Source organism: Camelus bactrianus, chromosome 3, assembly GCF_048773025.1.
Source record: "Camelus bactrianus isolate YW-2024 breed Bactrian camel chromosome 3, ASM4877302v1, whole genome shotgun sequence".
In the NCBI taxonomy this organism is placed as follows: domain Eukaryota; kingdom Metazoa; phylum Chordata; class Mammalia; order Artiodactyla; family Camelidae; genus Camelus; species Camelus bactrianus.
In genome coordinates, this window is record NC_133541.1 from 32,735,629 (window position 1) to 32,752,468 (window position 16,840).

The following is a 16,840-nucleotide window of genomic DNA, read 5'->3' on the forward strand; positions in this document are numbered from 1 at the left end:
CTACAGAATGAACCCTATTTTACAATATGAATATCTTATGCTGTAGTTTGAAATACTTTGTGCCATCAATTGACAAGAATTTGTTTATAGTAATGTGAGTCAGTGATCTGTGTCTATTTGTTTATTGGGAGAGAAGAAAGATAACAGATAAGTAATTTTTTTCTTTTGTATTTTTTACTCAAAAATAAAGATCTAGTCATAAATTCAACTGAAAAGCAGTTCAGTTATTAATGGAAGTTCCCTAAATCAGGAATGAATAGTTGCTTGTGGTAAAAAGTAATACCCAAATAATTTAATGACTTGCTCATACATACTGCCCATTTCTTGTGTAGGAATAAAACTGTGTTGGAAAAAGGAAATAAAATTTCATAATATTGACTATTGTATATGTTCCTTCTTTCTGACACCCTGTCTCCTTTAGCATACTTTTATTACTTTTAGAAGTAGAAATTAATGATAAACTTCTTATTCAACCCAAATTAATAGTCATTGAAATTAATATTGAAGTCTCTGCATCTCTTGATATGCTCTAGGTAAGCATGAACCTTATGATTTCTCTTTTTTTGTTGAGTGAGTACACAGAAGCTGCTATAAATATGTAGAACCACACCCTCCCTGTAAAACACGCATTCTACAGTCCTTAATCAAGATTGTACAAAGCACATAGCACAAATTTGATTTAGACAAGATAAGGCATTCTCAAGTTATCCAATAGTTTGGGATGACCATGATAAAAACCTGAGTTAGATTTATACACCTAAAATCTGCCTCTGCCTGTCCTTTGCTATTACTACAGGAAACCAGGGATGGGTGAACCTAGCCATGTTTTGGGTCCGTCAAACATCTTGAACTACTTTTCCAATGTTCTGGGTTAGGCAAAACCCAAAATGTGTTTTGCCAAGCACATTTTCTCTTAATTCTTAAACCCAGGAGTATTTTAAGGTAAATTTAATCCATATGCTTCTGATTCATGTACACTAAATTCATCAAAATGTTCTGTCTTAAGAGCTATTTGATGTGCAAGAAGTCTTTTGAATATTTTATTAGCCTTTTAAAGTCAGATTCATTGGACTTTTACATTCAACTGGGCCAAGAACAAGTGAACCTGGACCCCCAAATGATTAAGTTTGGTTGCAAAGTCTAAACCATCAAGGTTTGTGAAGGTTCTAAACTTGGCTATACATAACTTAATCCTTGGTAAGAATATATATTAACATAATTTTTGCAGAATGTAGATTGTGTAACACAATGAGTAGTGAACAAAATGCAAAATAAGGCATGGAAGTATAAAGAAGCCAAGTGACAAATAATTCAAAGCAGACTGAATGTCTGTTCTTTAGCAAGAACCATGCACGGGCTAGCGTAATGGAGGATGACACTGCATCTGTTTTCATTTTTCTTTCTTTTGGGAAGGCTTTCTTCTTTTTGGACTGTATCTGGACTTTTCTGAACGTTCTCTTTCATTTCCATTTTTTGGACAGTCACCTAACTTACAGCTAGCATTGTAGCCTAAACATTAAATTAAAGAAAATGATGTTTAATATCATATAAAGGGATTAGTTTTTTGTTGTGAAAAAGCTAAAATGAATTACTAACTTTATTTCTTAAGATGTCATTTTATCATTAGAATTTTTAGGTTTGTAAAATAATGAGCAGGTTGACATTGATTATGAAATTCACAAATCAAATTCACTATCAAAGTCCCAACTTCTGTAAGTTTAGACTAGACAGTACTAGTTAAAATTTGTAATAAAGAATAACCTATTTGATTACATATAGGTAAATTCTTTTTGATCTCTCTCTTTATTATTTCTATATGATTTAGAGGACCAGACTATATTTAAGATATGTACATAATGGTAGTTAAGGGCTTAATTATGTAAATCAGAAAACTAAGTAGTAAAGCAGAATAAGAGAAAGTAGAATAAAAAACTGCCATAGAGAAATAATTTATTGCATGCTAAAAAGCTGAGATCTTGTTCTTACTTTTCAGTTTTGAAAATTTCTGAAAACTAGACCCAGACATTGAGTAAAATAAAAATCAATAATAATTTTAGCATAAGCTTTGACAGTTGAACATGTGAAAAGTTTGTTTTTCCTACTGTTGTTGGCTAAAAAAGCACTTTAGTGGCTTTCAAAATATACTGTTGTAATAAGACACAAATGATGATAAATATCTTTATAATCATTATCTCAACCATCCTATATTCTTTCAGCACTTTCTCAGGAATGCTGAAGAGTGACATAGATGAACACATCAGTAGAGAGTAGGAGTCAAGGACAAGTATATTGCAATGAGTTCGAAATTCTTGACTCAAATGACACACTTAAACATTTCTTTTTTTCCCTTTCTCTATATGCCAATTTTTGTTTAATAATGCCATACTAGGATTATAGTTTTTAAGAGTTAGGGCTTTGGCAGTAATATATTTTAGTTTTCAATCCTCACCAGCTGGTTAACTTTGAAGGTTTCTTACTCTTTTTTAATGTCAAGTTTCTCTTCTGTAAAATGAGAACAAAATACAAGGTTCTTGAAATTATTGGAAATGATTAATATACATCAAAAGCTTAAAATCAGACAGACTTAAAAGCATATGATAAGTGCTAAATAAATGGTACCTTTAGGGTGGACAATCTACTTCTGTTTAAATTCTCAAGGATGAGTTACCTACTATGGAAAAAGATAGTGCCTGCTCCGTTTATCCAAGTCTTGCTGTGTCAGCTTGGCTAGGTTGCGGTCTCTAGTTACTCAATCAAGAATTAATCTAGATGTTTCTATGAGGATATTTTCCAGATGTGATTAAAATCCATAATCAGTTAGTTCCCTGTAGGTAAGGGAAATTATCCTGGATAACCTGAGTGGGCCTGATCAATCAGTTGAAATGCTTGAAGAGTAGAGCTGAGACTTCCGTGATGGAAAAGAAATTCTGCCAGTCAAAATGGTGGGGTGGTAGGGTCTTAAAACAGATCTTCTACTGTTTCTTCTTCTCTGCTTAAACCCTGGCTGATGCATGAATTCACTCAGCAAATATGTACCAAGGGTTTTCTATGTATCAAATCAAGTATTATTCTAGATTATCAAGACTTCTGTAGAGAACAGATTACATATTTCCCCTGTCATCACTGAACAGATGATATTTCCTTAGACAAATGATAATAAATACATATTTAAATTAAAATAATAAAAAATGCTTTGAAGTAGAAGTACAAATTGTTTTCTTATTAGCCTTTTTAGGTCTCATATGGAAACAGTTAAAAATGTTTTCTAGTGAATTTAAATCAGACTTATGTCTTAATTTAGTGACTTTTTTGTTTGTTTCTGTGAATCTAGAATTTCTACTATTAAAAATGCAAATAGAGATTTTCTTGTAAGCAAAAATTTAAACTTTCCAAGTTTAACGTATTTAGTGAATAAATTGAGATGAACAAGGCAGGGAAGGGCCCTTTTACCTGTGTTAGGCTCTACTGTGTTACCCAAAAGACCATCATTGTCAATTTTTTTTTATTGTATTACCATGTGATATGCTCATTCATGTGACTACAACAGAAAAACCTTATACTTTCAGTGGGAATTGTTTAATCATCAAATGTGTTTATCAGAACAATAAGAACCTTTAAAAAATAAAAAGAGCTATCAACATTAAACGTGGAAAATAAGAATTAAAATTTTGAGATTTGGAATCACCCTTTAATATGTTTTTTATTTAAATCTTGAAGAAATAAATAAATACATTGTCAGTAAGCAAATCTGAGGGGGATCTAACTCTTCAAATAGAAAGTGTTATAAAAAATTTTTCAATTAAGAAAACATTTTTTCACTTTCTTCTACACTATTTCAATATTACATGTCAGTTAGCCTTTAGATCATGTGTAATTAAATTTACAAAAATTTATTACTCTTTCTCATTTATAATTTTACAGAATTCTCCAGAAACTAGTGACTTGATTGGAAAAAAATGAACTAAGTTTTCCCTTTTCTTTGATTGTAAACACCCACCTCCTGCCCCTATGAGCAATTATAGGACTATTTAACATATGCCTACTTAAATTTCAAATTGCCAAGCCCTTTTGTGGTCAAGTCCTAGCCTGAAATTTGATCAGATATTTATCTACTTAAAAAATAAGTGCTTTCTTTAGTTATAAATGTAAATACCTTCTTACTGAATTGAATCAGGTTAAGAAAAAATATACACATGGATATTCAATTTGAAAATAACTTTATAAAAATTACAGCTTTTTACAAACATGTTTTTTAATTACCCTGAACAGAAAGGAAATATAATTTAGAAATCCTTAATTTCTCAGACTTTAATAATTTTGAAGGTTGAAAGCAATTGCTATATTGTGAATTTCTTTTTTTTTTTTTAAGAAAAAGACACTGCTATACAATCAGCAAATATCAGCAGATTTCCAGGAGAAACATTAAAGGAGCAGACTTTTCTACACTTTAAGCTTATTCATGTGTAATGAAACAATTTAACTATTATAGAAATTGGAGCCAATACAAGTGGTAATTGATATCATTAAAACTATTGCTTATTACAGATCTTACCAATAATTGCCATGAATGGGCTGTTGAGGCATCAGGAATATTAAAGGTTATGATTTTTTTTTTTACTTTTACAATCAGTTTTATATCACAGCCATTCAAATACTTATAAAAAGTCAAATATTTGTAATTATATATTATAAATAAATGTTATAAATTAATTTTCTCCCTTATGTAGACTTTCTTAGATCCTCTTTAATTTACTCCACTCTGTCCTACAATTAGCTCATTTTCTATCTGAGTCATGATGGAACATATTGCTTTACTGTATGAACCCTCTGAGCCAAAACATTCTTCTCTCATTAGCCTAGTTTCATTGTCCTTTGAAAATACAAGGACCCACAAATTAATAATGCAGAAATCCTTATTAATTCTCATGAAAAGGATTTTATGTAAAGTTAAGGAAATATAAAACAAGACCCAAGATCGCAATGCATCTCATTTAAATGCTGTGTAATTTGCAGAAAGCTATTAAAGTGATTCTACAAGTTACTTTCCTTCAGATTTTCTCCTTTGTAAACATGCCGAAATAAATCAAATGTTTACACACAACTAAGCAATAGATCAATATGGAGTGAAGTAAGGAAGAAAAAATTGAAGGACAATCTGTAAACAGTTAGAAGACAATGGAACCTTGAGCAGCATGGTCCGTAATGAACAAATCATGCCAGACCATGATGATAGGCTTGTTTGACAGAGTTACAGAACTAACTGGATGAAGAGGATGGAATCGACGTCATGTATTTAGGCTCCAGTGAAGCATTTGAAACAGTGGATCATGAACTTTTACTTGCAAATTAATTATAATTGCTTTGGATGAGAACAGAGTTACATGGAACTGGGAACTGGCTAAAAGATCATAAACAAAAATAAGAGATGGCAATGTATCCACTTGGAGGATAACTGAAGCAGGTTTTCACAATGGTCAAAGTTCCGTAAGCTTCTATTTATTGGTTGTTAAAACTATTTTTCCTCAGTAATTTTGAAGTAGAAGTGTTTTCAGAGGTACCCAATATAGTAACCAAAGAAAACAATCAGACCTAAATATGAGTTCATATAAACCAGTATCTAATTTAGAATTTATGTTTGACTTAAGTTGACTTTTAAAAATGTTTATTATGTAAAAAAGTATGAGTGCTTAATATTTAGGCAATAACTAGTGTCAATAGAACAGAATGTTTAAAATACTTTAGGTTTTATTATATATTATACCTGCTTATTGAAGTTCAGTAGCACCTCTATTAGAAACATATGAAAGAAAAAAATTAATCATTTAATTTTTATAAATCATGCTTGTGGTTTCTCTATATTTGTTTAAATTAAATGGGTTTTTGTAGTAACAAAAGAACAAAATGACAAATTTAAAATATAATATATACGATACAGGTTTTTAACTGCTAGTAGACTATCAGAAAATAACCAGTCAGAATGTCCATCATTAAAAAGTCCACAAATGATAAAGGCTGGAGAGGGTGTGGAGAAAAGGAAACCCTCCTACAGTGTTGGTGGGAATGTAGTTTGGTGCAGCCATTATGGAAAACAGTATGGAGATTCTTTAAAAATTTAAAAAGAGATTTACCATATGATCCAGCAATCCCACTCCTGGGCACATAATTGGAGGGGACTCTGATTCAACTTATTTACAGAATAGAAACAGACTCACAGATATAGAAAACAAACTTATGTTTACGAGATATGATAGGGGGTGTGAAGGGGTAAATTGGGAGTTTGAGATTTACAGATACTAGCTACTAAATATAAAATAGCTAAACAAGTTCATACTGTATAGCACAGGGAACTATATTCAATATCTTGTAGTAACCAATATTGAAAAAGAATATGAAAACTAATATATGTATGTACATGTATGACTGAAACATGTGCACCAGAAATTGGCACAATATTATAAACTGGCTATACATCAATAATAAAAAGAAAAAAATAGCTGTGAAAGTTAGAGTCATTTATGAAAGAAAAGGAAATTATGTATAGATTGATAAGGAAATGTGGTAGAATGGCTTTTCCAAAACGTGAGCTAGAAGATAATTTTAGAAGTTATCCAATAATATTTTAAATTGTATGCATTTATATGTATTAGAAAAAAGCAAGTGATTAAATGGCATAAACATAATTTAAAATATATTTAAGTTGAAACAAGTATGCCATCTCAAGAAAAATATTCACTGGAAAATGGTAAAATAGTATAAGATAGGGTCAACATTCAGGTACCCAGAAGACTAATATTTGGGAAATATTGCCGATGAAAAGTCATATTGTCTTATACATTAAACAAAGGTATGTTTAATTACATGAAAGAGTAATGTATTGAGATGATACCAGCAAAATTCTCAAGCAAAAATAAGATTAAAATGTTAAATAAAAATAACTTTCATAGCATTCTGTATAACCTAAACATTTCCCAGTTCTGGCCAACAGCTCATATAAACAGTATCCCATTGCAATTTTTTGCATCACAGCAAATGAGCCTGAAGATTCTCTTGAAGATTTAACCTGCTGACAAATTCTTATGTACCCCTTTCAATTTTTAAACATCAACAGAATGAAATAAAAACATGTTTAACAGAAAAGAAAACCATTATTGTCCCCATTGGGTTTACCTTTAAATGGAAAGAGTACATTTGCTGCTTGTAACTGAACTCTAAGTTGAATGAAAACTACTACTCCAAGATTATATCACCACTTATTTTTATTTATAAAACCTGAAAAGATAGAGGCACAAGAAAACTAGAGTAAAATGCGCACATTGAGGAAAAGGCAGATTTAAAAGCATTTTATCCAAGTAGAAGCAATGAAAACTTTTGGTTTACACAACAGCCTTCCGAGGACAACGGTGGGTTTACATCACTGGTTGTACTTAAAGTTCACCCTGAAGAGTATTGAGGCCAACATCTAAGAGAGAATTCTCACAGGAGAGATTAGATGACCTGTCATGCCCTTTCCATTTCTTATTTGCGTGATTTTGTTGTGCTAATAATTATTGTTTTGAAAAGAATATTCTGGCAACTTGAGATTTTATTTACAGCCTTGGGAGTTGTCTGGCTGCGTTCATCTAGAACTGAGCTGTCGTGTCCAGACATGGCGAAATCAGGAAATGGCACGTCATGGACCCCAGCCTTTCCTGGAGCATTTCTACTTAGAGAGGCAGTGTTAGTAACCCTCAGCTTTTGGAGACAAAGAATAAGCACTACAATTTACCTTACAGATGGAATAAAGATAAAGACATTAACCCTATCTACAAATATCTCCTACTTCACCATAATTCTTGGGTTGAATAAGGTCATGATCTTTGCCTTATTATATTTTTGCTTGAAATATTAACATGTATGTATTGATTCATTAATTCTTCCATTTAGGAAATATTTCCTGTGTCTACCCTGGTAGTTGTGCTAAATATCGAAGACACAGTGATAAAAAAAAAATACACATCCTTAATGCCCTCAGAGGGCATACTCAGCCAAATGAGTAATTATAATAAAAGTAATAAGTGCTCTGATTAGAAAGTAACAGATATTTTGCGATTATATTGGTGGGACTCCCAACCCAGCCGTGGTGGTAGAGCTGTGAATGTTGGAGTATTTTATGAAAGAAAAAGGAAATAATGCATAGATTTATAGTGAAATGTGGTAGAATTTATTAAGTTCCAATTTTCCAAATTGGATCATAGGTGTGATGATAAAGAGTTTCTCAGAGCAAACTATATATAAGTGTGTGTATATAAATATATATAGCATATGCAAACATATACATAATACATACATATGCTACATATATATCTATGCTATATACACTAGGCAAAGGGCACAGCTCGTCTGGAGGCTCCAAAGTAAGAGAGCATGAAATGTTTAAGGACTTAAAAGATATTTAATAAGTTACAGGGTACAGTTTGAGAGGAAGGTGATAAAAGATTAGGTTAGAAGGGCTGCAAACATTGTCTACTCTACAATTCGAGGGGCCCCATTCAGGTGGACTGTGTCACTCAGGTGAGGGAAGTAGTGATCTTAGCCTAGAAACAGTGAGGATGGAAAGAACTAAAACGAGCCAAGAAATATTTAGGAGGCAAATTAAACAAGACCTAGTAATTGGATATGAAGAGTGAGAGAAAAGGTGAGAAGGAATTTTTCTTGATCAATTGGATGCCTAGATGGTGCTGCCCTTAACTAAGATGAGAAACTGTGAAGGCAAAATCAACTTTAGGTGGAAAAACTTTCTTAGGTAGTTTGAACTTGCTGACTTTGAGGTGTGCCTGGAAACCCTAAGTGGGTATTTCTAGCAGACAGCTGGAGATGCAGATTTGCAATTCAGAAGAGGAATCTAGTCTAGATATACATTTTGAACAGATGATAATTGAAGCCATGGGAATTAGAAAAAATCAAGATGAATATGAGTCTTTTTTCTGATTTTTGATAGGCCTATAGCTATATAATTCTAGATTTATAATAATTATTAAAGGATCTTTACTGGAGTAGATTTTCTAATTTATTTTGATAATCCACATTTTAGCTTAACATCTGCGTAATTTATTAAGTTCCAATTTTCCAAAATAATATAGAAATATAGAAACTACAAGCAAGCAGAGCAAATCATTCAGTTTTTTAATATATACTTGTATTTTCCACAATGGATATATAATGATTTTCATACACAGGTACAAGTAGATGCTACTCAATGTCTTTCTAAATTTTTAATTTAGGGGAATGGATAGTAATTGGCTCATTTCTGATAGCTGAAACAGTATTTGTTTTTAAAAAATTAAATGAAAACATGAATTAAATATATGGAAATCTCTAACTTATTTAATAAAAATATTGGTATTGCCCTTAAACACTTAGTAGGGCAGTTAAAAATATTAATACTGATTTCTATTCTTTTTTCTCAGTCTACCCTATTGTGAAAATAACCATGAATAGTAAAGTGCCACACTACTGATAGAAGGAAGAAAGGCAAAGAAGTCACAATTATGAACGAGGCTGTTTGCATTCTGGGTAAGTAATAATTATTCATTACTTGGCTATAATTAATGTTTTTGGTACCTTGCAAAAATGAGAAGTGAGAATGACTTTAGTAGATACATTGTTCTTTATGACATAGATTGTTGTGAACAATATAGCATGGTTCTGTACATTGTTCTGAATTTGAAAATGATGATTTATTTTTGATCACTGGCATGTGGCTATGTATATAGAAATCCAAAACAAGTGAAGCAATCAGTCCATCAATTGGTTATTTTGTTTACATGAAATCAAAAGAGTTAGCTTGACTGATTTTCCCCCTCCTTGGATGTTTGGGCATTAAATATGTAACCCAGATGTCAGCTGGGGCCACCTTGTCTTCCTTGAGATCTAGATAAGATTGCCTTGAATCTTGATACCCACCTTGTGGAAGGAGGAAACAGTTCTCAAAACGTCAGTGAAATCCAGGTAGCCTCAGTGCTTAATGGTTACTCTTCCTCCAGCCTGTCTCTGGGTTTCTGTGTTTCTTGTCTCTTTTATCCACCAAATCATTCCAGATTTACACTCTGAATTCTTTTTTTCCTCACAAAACAATAACGTAGCCCGTGCAAATGAAACATTAATGAGTGTAGAGAACTTTTTGGAAGATTGGGACAAGGAGGGATTAAGAGGGCAGAAGCATTTACACTGCCACAGGAAGAATGCCTACATTTAGTATAAGGCCACCCTGAGTCCTTCAGCCATCCTTCCTGATGGGCATTTCCATCAGTCCGTCAGCCCCTCTGGAAGTGTGCTTTGGAAAAACTCATGAATTTATATATACACCCAAAGATTTAGATAATAGTATTGTTTGTAATAGCAAAAATTGAAACCAAGTTTCCTTATATAAGAGCCTAATTAAATCAATAAGGATATTCCATACAGTGTGATATTGAGCAGTCATTTAAAATGAATGAAAATCAGCTGATTTTTCAGTAGAAACGCTACAGGCCAGAAGGGAGTGGCAAGATATATTTAAAGTGATAAAAGGAAAAAACCTACAACCAAGAATACTCTATCCAGCAAGGCTCTCATTCAGATTTGATGGAGAAGTCAAAAGCTTCAAAGATAAACAAAAGCTAAAAGAATTCAGCACCACCAAACCAGCTTTACAACAAATGTTAAAGGAACTTTAGTCATCAACCCATAAGAAAAGAGAACAAAAAGAGGAAAGAGTAAAAAAAAAAAAAAAAAAAAAGACCTACAAAATATTGCTTTGACAGTGCAGGGTCTTTTATGGTTCCATATAAATTTTGAAATTGTTTGTTCTTGTTCTGTGAAAAATGTTGTGAGTACTTTGACAGGGGTTGTATTGGATCTGTGGATTGCTTTGGGTAATACAACCATTTTGATAATGTTGATTCTTCCAATCCAAGAGCCCAAGATATCTTTCCACTTGTTTGTATCATCTTCATTTTCCTTCATCAGTGTTTTACAGTTTTCAGCGTATAGGTAACCTCCTTGGTTAAGTTTATTTCTAAGTATTTTTGATGCAATGGAAATGTTTATGCCAGTTATAAAATTCTGGTTTTTGAAGTGGGAAAAAAAAATGAATGAAGGGCTGCAAATGGCAAAATATCCTCCTTTCTTATGGGTGAGTTGCATTCCATTACATATATATGCTGCATCTGTGTGATGTTTCCAATTTTGGAAGTAAATAAACATATTATGAACTGGAAGAATACCCCCCAGTTATAATAGCAGTTCCTTTTAGGGATATGAACTGGGTGAGTGAGAATGACTGTTCCTTTTATTTTTATACTTCAGTATTGTTTAATTAAATTCAATTTAAATAAAAGTCATTTAAAATTAATTAATAGTACATAGATTAATTTAAATCAATCAATCAATCAATCAATCAATCAATCAATCAAATCCAAAGCTGTTCATGCCTTAAGTTTTGGCCAACCTACCTTCCTGGTGCCCTGCCAACTTGCAGTCTGTTCCCAAACCAGATCCTTTGCACTTGTTCTTCCCTCTGCTTTGAGTTCTCTTTACCTGCTGCCTTGCCTCATTTGGGTCTTGATTTAAATGTCACCTCTTCAAAGATGCCTTCTGTGACCATCCTATCCATCCTAAGCCCCCTAACCTGCCTAGTAATTCTGTCTTGTTGCCCTGTTTTATTTGCTTCATGAAACTTAACCACTCTTTGAAATTATGTATCTGTGTGTCTGTTTCCCTGTGTCTCCCCTAGTAGAACATTAGCCTTATGCAAGCAGTGACTTTGTTTTGTTTGTTCCTATAATTTCAGTGCCTAATAGTAAGCACTCGGAATGATGAAGGAATGAATAAGTTAAGGAGGGGAGTTACATGTCCCCCCTGGGTCTTATCTTCCTTAATCCAGAGTTTATCAAGAATAAATTCTTTCCTAAGAGGAATTCATATGTCAATTCTTAAATATTACACTTATTTTGTTTTGAGTATTTATTAATTAATACCATGTAATTTAGACAGGAATCAAGACTTGGAACAAATTTTAATAAACTTGCTAAAATAAAAATAAGCATAATTATAAAAAATTGAACCATCAGTAGGTACTCTACATATGCAGTATTTTAGGTAATCCAATAATCATATGAGATGGGCCCTATGATGATATTTATCATATTATAGTATAACTGACTTCAGATTCTCAGAGGACTCATTCTTATGAATCTCTACAGATTTTCTTGATTGAGCAAGGCATGTTTTATGAATTTTTCCCATAGCTGGAAAGAAAATAACAAGATCAACTAGATTTTTTTGAGCAAATTAGTAAGATGTAGTCAATTGAATTATAGATGCATTCTAGAAGGTAAAGAGTCTGTTTTTCTCAGCACATTCACATCCATTTCATAGAATCATCAAAATAAACCAGCTTCAATGTTCTGCTGATAGTGATTACCTGTGTATGAGAGTAGTTTATAGGCATGGAACAGCTGGAAAAAAAAAACATTTTTTAAGGAAGACTTATGGAGCTATATGCTGCAGGTAAGACTGCCAGCCTCTCCATCTTTCCCCAACCCATGACACCACCAGTCTCACCACTTGATCTGCAGTGAGGAACAAAATTCAATAAATAATGCACAATGGGAATCAAATAGCCGCTTTGCCCTAAAAATAAATCACAGTATGTCTTTTATTTCTTCTTCGCCTCAGTTAACATCAGAAACACAAGCCTGCAAGGCCTCCCATCATCATGCAGAATCTCAGTTTTTACATTCCCTGATCTGACCAATCAGATCATTCCAGGTAGTGGTGTCTCTATTTGTGTTGACTGAGATCTCCTTTCCAAAAGTATGATTATCTTTCTCCTGAGTCATGTTAGGGCCTGATAATCGCTTAGACTTGAGTTCCACCCTTTTCTCATCCAACCAATGCTGAGCCTAATCAAGATAGAATGTCCTCAGCATAGAACATTCTATCATAGGAAGGTGAGTCCATTACAAGCAGTCTGCTTAAGGAAAGAACAGAGTTTACTGCAGGGGTAGTAGATATATAGATTTAGAGAGACAGAATAGACATGGATTCAAAATCTATTTCCTTTAAGTAGTTTGGACTGTATTTTCAAGCTAAATTTTTAAGCAGGGATGTCTAATTCATGGTCACCCTGGTAACAGAGTGGAGAATGGGCAAGAGCCTATGTTTTAACTGTTCCTTGGAACCAAAGAGTTCATTGGAGATGCTAAGCGCAATCTTCAAACATTTAACCCAAATGAGGTTTTTAAAAAATAATTTAACATTTTAAAACTATAATTAATATGCTGATCAGTGGAATAAGTAGTTACCTTCACCACTTCAAGATAGAAAGAAGGTTAGGAGCAGAAAGGTTCAAAGCATCTTGCTGTAATAAAGCCTGGTTAGTGTTCATATCTCCATCAGGAATTCTCAGTACGTGGAGTCAACTGCAGGTCCCCTTACACGAGCCATTACTGAGTGAGGAAGCACCAAAATGTCTCATCACAGAGACAACTGGGCCTGTCAGAGCCCTGCCAGGCCTCTGGGGAGGACTGTGTTGCTGATATTAAGCCACTGCCTTTCCGTGATGGGTTCCAGGGAAAGACATGAGCCAGTGCCCCTGGGCCTGTCTGCTACCACCTTGATAGTAAAATGGGAAATGTTTTTCTTATGAAAAAAACGCACGTAGTAAAGAATTTTGAATATTGGAGACTTCATCGTATTAAGAGGTGCTGCTGGGTTAACTCACTTGTATGCTGAGCTGAGAACAGCTGACTGCTTTTGAACGTTTATTTAAAGTGCTTTAAAAAATATATTTGATCAGGCATTTCTTGCTCTGATTTTGATTTTGCATTCAGCCTTTGCTTTCATTGTGGATGTTCGTTCATGGTGTGACCCATCCAGCCCTGTGACAGTATTTGAGTCAAACTACTGTTTCTAGACCCAGGCTTCGGGAATGACACACATGACAAGGTGCCGGCAGAGCAGCTGGGTGCAGGTCCTCAGCGTCTTTAATCATAGTTGGGCTGTAATAAGTGAATGCACGATGCCTAGGGTGGAGATAATATAATATTATAGTTCCCTTTGCATTTAGATTAAGTTTTGATGCTCTTTTTTTTAACACTTGACTGTTTTTATATTTTATTATTTCATATTCGACAATGTTACTGAATATTTTCAGTGGATTCTTTTTTGATCTAGCTTTTATCAACAACTTTTTCATAGGAGAGGTGAAATAATTACCTTTGAAACCAGAAGTGGATTTTTGGTTATAAACAAAAAATTAAAGATGGCATTTGATGACGGCTGTGATGAGAGTGATTAGGATGAATAAAATATGATAAGTTATAGCACAAACTAATTTCATAACTAGTGAAAAATGACTTGAAAATAGAATAGCACATAATGGCAAGAGCTCCTTTTTTTTAAAAAAAAAAAAGTGCCCTAGGCTATGATGTGAGTCACACTTCACAATACCTTTAGTTCTGGGCAAGAGGGGCCCCTGCCCTGGATCCCATGCTTTAGAGGGTCCTATTTTTGTCCTTCTGTGGCTACATCCCTCTCCACGAAGCATTTGAGTCCTTGGAATCAAAGAGACAAGCCCCACTGAAGCCCACAGCTCTGGTTCAGGCTGTCCTTTATAAGTCATGGTTCCTGGAATTCCCTGCCCTCAAGCTTACTCCCAGGACCTGCTGGGGGCTCTTACCTGGATCATCCTCCCAAAGTAGTTCTATACTGTGGTGTATACAACCCTAGGACTGAAGGGTGGCCCAGGTGTGACTAGTGGGTGTCTATGGAGCTTTGACATGCAGCTGAGGAGACCCCACGCACCCATGGAGAGCCCCTCAGGGTGTGGAATGAGCCAGCGATGGCAGGAGAAGGAGGCCAGCCTGCAGACTGGGAGCCAGTTGTTCTCACGCCTCCGTGTGTCAGAGCAAGACTCTGAGGGGCCCGGAATTCTAAGTTCAAACTGGTGGCCATCCACATCCTTATGAGCATATATTTGCAAAATAAGAGATAGAGCATATTTTGTTTACTGTCATTTTCAATACCTTTAAATATTTAGAATTATGGTATTCTTCGTGTTCCTTCACGTTCCAGATCCTATAAATGTCAAGGATGTGCCTATATGGGATTAAATCCAAGCCATTCTTACAATAATCCTGTAAGTGGGTACTATCATTTTCTCTACTTTATAGAAGAGGAGACTGAGGCACAGAATTGTTAAACAACCATCTAAGGCCACAAAGCTAGTGAGCCAGGCTTGGGGTGAGATGGTTGGCTTTGTACTTTCTCTTAAACATTATACTATGCTGCTTCCTAAAAAAAAAAAAAAAAAAAAAAAGTGTCGACAATTCTCACAGCAAATTCCTGGATGACAAGAAAGTAAATGCTAGTAATTCATTGGGATTCACCTTTTACGTAGTAAAAATTACCTAAATCCATGATATATTTTATGTTGTGAAATTGGTAAATGTTATTATAGCCCCTGCAGTTACAATGTCATTTTGAAAGAAAACGTTCAGAGCATAAAATTAAGGCTCTTATCTTCTTCTCATCATTCACTGAACAGCTTAATGTTTTTTACAGTATGTTTATTTATATACATATAAGTACTTGTGCTGCTCTTAATAGTATTGGATAAGTCCATATAAATTCTTTATTAGACACAAACTTAAATTGTGAATTTTTCAGTTTCCTATAATCATACTGACAGTAAATTCCAGAAACTTCCTTTTCCATGCTAATTTGGTCAATGCTTTTAGGCAAGGTACTGAATCAAGTATTTCAAGTGAGACAGAAGAATAGTACCTTTTTTGTTTGTTTTCTGATAAAGTAAATCCTTTGGGTAATTATTCCTTAAACAAGGGTTGCATTGCTTTGTATACCTTACCAATACCTTTAAAGAGCTGAACTGATTTAATTTGGCAAAGCTTTGCTTATAGCTGCAAATAAAGTATCAGAAATGAAAATGAAAATAAGAACCTAACATTAAAACAAAATAAAAATGACTATTTCAAGACATTGAATGGATATTTGACAGATAAATACTAAGTATCTGAAATTTTAAAAATATATCATTAACTATTTCATAGTGTTACAGATATTTAAAATTTATTTCCTGCCTAATGGTAAATATTTACCCAATCAAAGAATCTATTCATCCACTCTCTCTAAATTGGATACTTACTAGAGAAATGTGAATTTGTAAACCTTGCAATATGACTTAGACACAGATTTTACTTTCAAATGTTCTTTTAAGTTTTGACTCTATTTAACTGAACAATAGGTCTGTGTGATTCAGAATTTTTTTGATACTGTGTAACCAAGATAAAACATAGAAATATGCTAGATGTTGAGGCTGTAACTGCCACTGATAGCCATTCTCATTGACTGATGTGGTCATGTGTAAATCTGAACCTTTTGTAACATTATGTTTATAAAATATCCCTTTTGTTTTATTTATGAACCCTTGTTGTGTTTCATTAAAAATATAGCTCTGCTGTTCAAATATTGGATGAGAAAATAGACACCAAGCAGAGGATACGCAGGAGTTTAGGCGAGAGCTGCTGAGGGCCAGAGGCAGACTTGTGGGTGGGGTAGGGATGGGAAGGGAGCTGAGGCATAGGGGCCCATGAGGTCACCCTGTAACTGTCTCTGTCTAGAACATGTGCCCCATGTAACCCTCTTTCTGTAGCTACCTGCTAATTTGTCAAGATTTACCCAGAGAAGACAGGACATTCAGAAAAGAGAATTACCCCATCCATTATAAGACCCAGTACTGTATAGATTTCATAAGAACCCTTTCTCCTTGGCTGGATGACCATCTGAGCATGCAGAATTA

The 16,840-nt window shown here is 33.9% G+C and overlaps 1 long non-coding RNA gene across 3 annotated transcripts in view; it reads left to right on the forward strand.

Annotated features, from left to right (window-relative positions):
* LOC123620053 (uncharacterized) overlaps window positions 1-16,627 on the forward strand; it is a 173,193-nt gene extending 156,566 nt beyond the window's left edge. For all 3 annotated transcript variants that reach the window (XR_012504102.1, XR_006728764.2, XR_012504103.1), the window contains one exon: window positions 9,447-16,627. This is a non-coding gene — a long non-coding RNA (uncharacterized LOC123620053). The remainder of the gene's footprint in view (window positions 1-9,446) is intronic.
* The last annotated feature ends 213 nt before the right edge of the window (window positions 16,628-16,840 follow it).